The following is a 7,244-nucleotide window of genomic DNA, read 5'->3' on the forward strand; positions in this document are numbered from 1 at the left end:
CTCCTGCTACATATGCCAATCTGATCTTCTATTTCCCACAATTTTCAGAACCTCCATTAAGAAGACAAATAACCCTCACTCTGAACTAGGTCTTTTCATATCCTGCTCTGACTATTCTCTGGGGGAAGAGGAAAAGGAAAATGGGTAGGGAGTGGGTCATCTATTGCAGGTTCAATATCCACTTCCTACTTCACAGTTTCCCATCTAATCCTTAACCTTCAGAGGGAAGAAAAGTAGAAGGGCTTACATCTGACTACCTGATTATTGCTGATCATCTCATGCTGAGCTTGTCTCCTGCCTGATTCCTAGCTTCTACTGAGAAGAGGATGGGTGTTTTCTACTCAGTGATGAACATACTCACACCCAATTTTTCTTTATATATCGCAGCAATTCAGAACTCGTTTAGGCCATTGTTTAGTTCACTGTCTACCAGAACCTGACTCTTTATTCCCATCTCTTCCAACCCTTGTTCTCCAAAGTCTCAACCAAACACCACCAGCTCCCTCCACTATGCCGTCTTGAATGCCTGTTCCACGTGGAGGCAACAAACTTTCCTTCATCCTATTTTTTTTCTTCTTCTTCCTCTCCTTCCATTTCCTATCAGTCACTAAAACATGGGTTCCTGCTGTTGACACAGGCTCCCTCACCACCCTTTCCAAAATGGCCTTCATTTTCACTCATTTCACTCCACTCATCAGTTGAGTCAGGGGAATTAGATTACTCCTTGATCCCCATTACCATTCTCAGGTTCTTCCCCTACCTCCATCATTCTGTAACCTCTCTTCCCTTAAGGTCCATATCACTCCTCCAATCAAAATTCTTTAATAAGTCCAATACTTGACTCAGATTTTTTTTCTCCTCCCCAATACTTGCCTCACTCTGGAGGACTTCAAAATTAACATTGGTTAAATCCCTTAAGCATGCTGACCGCTCAGTTCCTGAATCTACTCACTTCCCATGAACTACTCCCCTAACCCATCTCAGCCACACACAAAGATTGTCATATATTTCATCCTGACGTTACTCACACATACCCTACTTCTATGTTCAAGAATTGTGAAATCCTCCTGCCTTACCATAATCTATTGGCCTTGCTCCTATCCCTTTACCTTTCCTGAAAATCCCTATTCTGCATTCACATTGTGACTTCCAATACTTTCACCTCTCAGTTCTCATGCAGGCCATCACCTCTGTTCTGGCAACAACAACATAACTATTTTAAAAAAGAAATGGGCACTATATCTCTGGAACTCACATCCTATAGAACTTTGCTGTTTATCGATTAATTAATAAGCATTAATTTAGCATTTATTATATGTTTGGCTCTGTGGTAAATTGTGGAGATATTAAGGAAAACACAAAGGGCCTGCAAGAAGCTTACAGTCTAATGGGTGAGATAATTTGTGAATAAATTATTATGCACAAAATAGAGTGAATAGAAGATATTTTTAATCATGGTAACCTCTAGAAATGGGTGGTACCTCCTTCAGAAGGTGGATTGAACAGAGTCTCATTAGAAATCAGTGATTCTAAGAAGTATAGCTAAGTAGGGAAAACTTTCCTGGTGTAAAGGAAATCTAATAGAAAGGCACAGAGACAAATTTATGAATGAGTAAAAACTGTAAGCATGATTGCTAAGGAGAAACTTTCTCTGGGGAAAAAGGCAGAGGTATGGCTTTTCATACACTGAAAGCAGTTGGTAGAGATGATGTTTCCTTGTACCAATGGTAATGATGTCGAATGAATCCAAGCAAACCCAATACAAGTTCACAGTGAGAGCACTAGAAAATATATGGCAAGGATGGGGAAAGAGAACTTTGTCCAGAATACTAAGAGCACCAAGCTGAACCTTGGAATGTTGGGGGAGAAGACTGCTAGGAAGATGATAGAATGCCACTCAGGTATCAGGAGCAGTTATCTCTGGGAAAATGGCAATTGGCAACACTAGTAGTATTAGTGATTGGGCCAGTGCTTGAGGCATGATATACTGATCTCAACAGTGCACATGAATGGAGGGCCAAAGGACACAGACTGAACGCAAAGGAGAAGCAGCTCTTACTAATGTTGTAAGTTTGCTCCACTCCACGGGACTTGTCTAAGTCCCATTTGTGTGCTCATATGTGTCTTTGGGCATTGTGAAAAATGAGGCAATTTTGAATTTTAAATATTCTTGGAACAGTGTGGCATTTACTTAATCTTAGTAGATTTGGTTTTGGAAAAACAATGTATTTCTATATTGTGCCTGCAATTGTGGAACCTGGCATAAAGTGAGCTAAGTTTGTTAGCATAAAGATTTTAATTTAGTTCATTAAATGGTTGAGTCAGTTCATCCATTAATACACAGGATAATTAATAAGCACAACCATAGCTCTCATCACCATGATCCTGAACTATTACAATATCTTCTTTACCACTCTTCCCACCACCATCTTCCCCCGCTCCATTCTAGCTTCCACTCATCTGCCAAGGTGATTTTTCTAAAACATAGATCTGTATACAGTACTCACTCAATGTTTTCCCACTACTTTTAGGATCAAAGAGGAATTCTTCTTTTGAGCATTTTTTTCATGTTGTATCCTCCTACTGCTTTTCTAACCATGGTATATCTTATTCCTCTCTGTACTCTATGATCCCGGGAGATTGGCCCACTTTCAGTTTCTTAAATACATTACTTCATTACTGTTCTCTTTTCTGTTTTACTGACTTTCTCCCATGCCTATAGTGTTTTCCTTTCTCTTCTCTACCTCTTAGTTTCTTTGACTTACTTCAAAATTTAGCTCATACTTCACCTTCTGAGGAAGGTCATTTGTGGGGGAATCAGCAGCTAATGCCTTCCGCTTTCATATTATCTCATTCTTTTTTCCCTTTGACTCCTCCCCTTCCTGCTCCTCGTCTTTACTACTGCTATTGCAACTTACTCATACTACTACTAACTAGCTAGCAAGCTAACATTTTGTAACAACAATGCAACTTGCAGCTACGGTGGCTGTGTAAGGCCAATAACACCAGCAGATAGGAGGGCTGCTAGCACAGATTCTTTGATCTGTTTTTCTAAGGAAAGCAACTTTAAGGGGTTTACAACCTCATTTCAATTAAACATATATATATATATATATATATATATATATATATATATATATATGTGTGTGTGTGTGTGTGTGTGTGTGTGTGTGTGTGTGTGTAATTCACTTAGTTCAGGGGAAAAAATCAGCACCCTGAACTTCAGAGAAAACACAAACATAAATTACAAGCAGAAATTATATAAACAGAGCAAATAACACAAATCAGCAGAGAAAGATTCTGTCTATCCATAGAAATACATACATAATTACCAGAGAGAGAAGCACCAACATCTGGGTTTTCAAAGCTGGGGAAGTCCTTAATCGCTACCCAGAATCTCATCTGGTGAAATCACAGGAAAGCTCTTCTAATGAGCGAGCCCCCAAATCAAAACCTCACCTCCCAAGTTCTGAGAGTTCTCAGGTCTCAGTTCAATGGCTATCCTCTGAGTGTATATAACCTTTTTCAGGGCATGATGGCTTCACACCTCTCCAGGGCTTCACACCTCTCCTGACTTAACTAGCAAAAGGGTGTGGGTCTTCCTACAAACAAAGGCAAGACTCAATCACAGGCACTTGATTGCCTTAGTGCTGAGAAGCACTCCAAAAGGAAAAAAAAAACAGTAAAAATCCCTGCTTTGCTTGCCTTTACACATTTGTATACTACTCTAGTGTTCACAAAGCACTTTACATGTTGTATCATTTTATTCTCAAAACAATTATATAAATCTTAATTTTACAAATGAGTAAACTGAGGTATAGAGATGTGAAGTGACTTGCCTAGTATGTACATACATACAACTAGTATGTATCTGAAGAAGGATTTGAATCCAGGACTTCCTGACTCTGGGTTCAGCACTCTGTCTAGATATTAACTACATATATAACTAGATACTAACATGGTAACTCCACCATCAGACTGAGAACTCTTAAAATTAAGGACTGTGTTTTGTTGTTATTATTGTTCACCTTTCTTTGTATATCTATGATTTAGTACTTGGAACATAATAAGCATTTAATCTATTATTGGTTATTAAATAGATAGTTAATCTCATAGAATTGAACATTCCTTCCAATGATCTACAATACAACCATGCCTGCCTTTCCTATACAGGACTTGTCCTTAAATCCCAATTCAATGTTTCATTATTATATGGAGAGGACCCTGGGTTCTCCAAGATTTTACCAGTGGTTTAACAACGTAGAGTATGCTCCCTCATCTGTTTTACAGGGATGAGAGTAAGTTAAAAAAAAGCCTCCTCAGTAGAAGACTGGCCAACTAGTGGTAGATTATTTGGCTATGACCATGCTTCCAATTCTCAAGTTAAAAGCTTATAATTGATATGTAGATAATAATGTAAATTTTGCAAAGTGCTTTTTTTCTTATCTCATTTGAGTTTCTCAACAACACGGTGAGGTAAATAAAATGGGGATAGTAATACCTGTATGACTTATCTTTATATATTGTTGGGAAACTCCAATAGGTTGTAAACTCCTTGAGGAAACTGAGGCTTATTGAATTTATTATTTTCTTGGGATCAAACAACTCATAATTATCAGAGACTAGATTTGAACCTAGGTCTCTCCAGTCCTCTTTCCACTGCCTCTGCAAGTCATAGAAAAATGAGGGGGAATAGCCCAGTTAGGAATGAGCCCTATTAGCGAGGGTTATGGTTTTATGTTTACAAATGGTGTCAAATTCATTTCTCATACCTGCTCCTTGCCTTTGCTTTTAATACCATATCCACACTGACTTAGCAGTGGCCTAAGAATCTATGATTAGAACAGCATGAATTTGATGAATATCTTTTCTAAGGTAGATCGACAAAGTTCAGATCTTTTAGAACAGCATGACACAAGAAACAAGGGCACTTGTTGAAGGCAGACTGAAAAGGGTGTTGATTATATGAATGGGGCAGCTTTAGGTTGCTTTGTCCTCTGAAACAGGGTCCCCAATTTCTACTCAGATGATGGAGATTGCTGTGCAAACTTGTAAAGGTAAACATTACTGAAACTTCCAGGCATGGCTTCCTATTACCTAGGAAACTATCTGCAATTAATTTTAAGCACCAACTGGTTTGTGACGAGCATGCACATTGACAAAGGTTTTCAAAAAGCCAGTTTCCCATTTTCTTTCCTTCGCAGAATAGTAGGGGTTTCTTTCAAAAACAGAGAAAGATAGAGAGGTAGCAAGCTGTGCGTTGGCTACTAAGTAAGATCAATCAACTCTTCTGTGCCAACAAGAGAAAAGGTGACAGGAAGGAAAATGGTTTGCAAGCTAGTCATTTTAAAGTAGATTAAATTGAGGGTGGGTAACTCTCATTTGAAATCAACATATTAACAAAGTAATGGTAATGCTTTGAATTCTTTACTAGATTGCAAAAACCATGAATTGAAGTTTATAAATGACCCAGATCAGTCAGCCTCTTTCTGAGTATTAAAAGAAAGTAGTCCCATTATATTTTCTCTTAATTCAATCATATTAAAAAATATGTATCAAATGTTCCATGTGTGTGACATATCATTCTCGACACTTAGGATCTAATGATGAAAACTGGTATAATTCATGCCCTCAAATAATATAAAATTTAACAAGTGCATAAGACATGTACAGAATTAATTTCGGTATAAGTTATAGTGGGATAAATGCTTATGAAACATAAGAGAGAAGTAAAGAATCTCAAAGACTCACAGATTTTGATAGATATGATAAGAATAGCTAATATCATTCAGATAATGTTACAAAACGTCTCCACTTCTGACTTGCCATAGTTAGGTATACTTTAAAATGGTGTCCCTAGCTCTACCATTCTTTACAATAGCAGAGTTAACAGCTGATGCCCTGTGGCCATTTGAGTGGGAATACTTTTGGTAAAAGAGTTCATCTATCTCCCAACTAGCTCTGCCTAACTAGCTGATTTTCCATTGGATGACTTTCTATCATCAACATAGAGTCAACCTCTCTTGATTCAATATTGTGGACAGAGGTGAGTTTCAGAATCCCTTCCACCTGACTTGATTTTTTTCCTGGTGAAAGCTCCAATGTAATGTAGATAGGCATTTCCTTTTTCTCATGGATGGAGGCAAGACAACAAAGTAACTAATGCCATATAACCTAGTTTATCCAGAAGTTTAGGTTTGGTGCAGCTTTGGGAGTTTGACCTTCAACATTATTTTAGGTTTTTTATCTAGCAATTGGCATCTAAAAGAACAGAAGCCTATGTAGAAGTGCTCCTACAATTCTTCCCTTCTCTTTTGATAGCCAGGAGACCTCTAAACCTTCATATCTACTCATCTTGCTTGATGTCCAGGACCTCCTCTGGCCCAGAGTTGAGCTGAGTAGCAATGAGCCTGAGTGGTAGTTTGCCTCTTTGGAGGTGCGGGTTTGAAAAATAAAATATTAAAAACAGAATATGTGGTTGTTCATACTATTACCTCCCTATATATGTACATGCCCACTGTCTTTTGCCTCTTTTTGTATCTCTAGAGCTTAGCATAGTTCTTGATACATAATAGGTGCTTAATATATGTTTATTGATATTGATATCATAAAGAAAATAAACGACAACTACTGATAACTTCTCAGTAATAAAGACTGCCATCCAGATTACTTGATTGACTGAGAACCTTGCAAGTTTTCTCTTTTATTAGAAGAACACAGCCTTCTCCATCTCCAACTCTTTGTTGGGCATTTAAAAAAATTCCCACTTGCCTTTCTTCTGGAATTCAATGAGGTGTCCCGAGTGGCGGTGGTAAGGATTTTTCCCTATGACCCTTTTATGATTCAAGAAATGTTAATGAATTCCATAGGGGAAATGAATATGAGTTCATATACATGCAATTTCTCCCACACTGACAAGAGGAGAATTCTTGAACATGGATTTCCTTAGCCCAAGATGACAGTAGCTGGAAATATGGTAGAGTATACTAGAGAAGATTATGGGAAAGCCATTTGTTTACCATCATGGCTTGAGAGAAGACCTATTGAACAATGTTCTGAATCTCCTATATCCCAGTTAAAGGAGAATAATTTCTTAGGCATAGATTCCACAATCTAGCCTTCCAGAAAAAAGGCGAATTTCTTCTGCACTGCAAATCTTGGGAACTGTCTGGAAAGCTGTCGTGGAAAGCTATGTAAAATCAGTACAATTTACTTGCACATCCATGCAATATAGTTTATACACT

Source organism: Trichosurus vulpecula, chromosome 7 (genome assembly GCF_011100635.1).
Source record: "Trichosurus vulpecula isolate mTriVul1 chromosome 7, mTriVul1.pri, whole genome shotgun sequence".
In the NCBI taxonomy this organism is placed as follows: Eukaryota; Metazoa; Chordata; class Mammalia; order Diprotodontia; family Phalangeridae; genus Trichosurus; species Trichosurus vulpecula.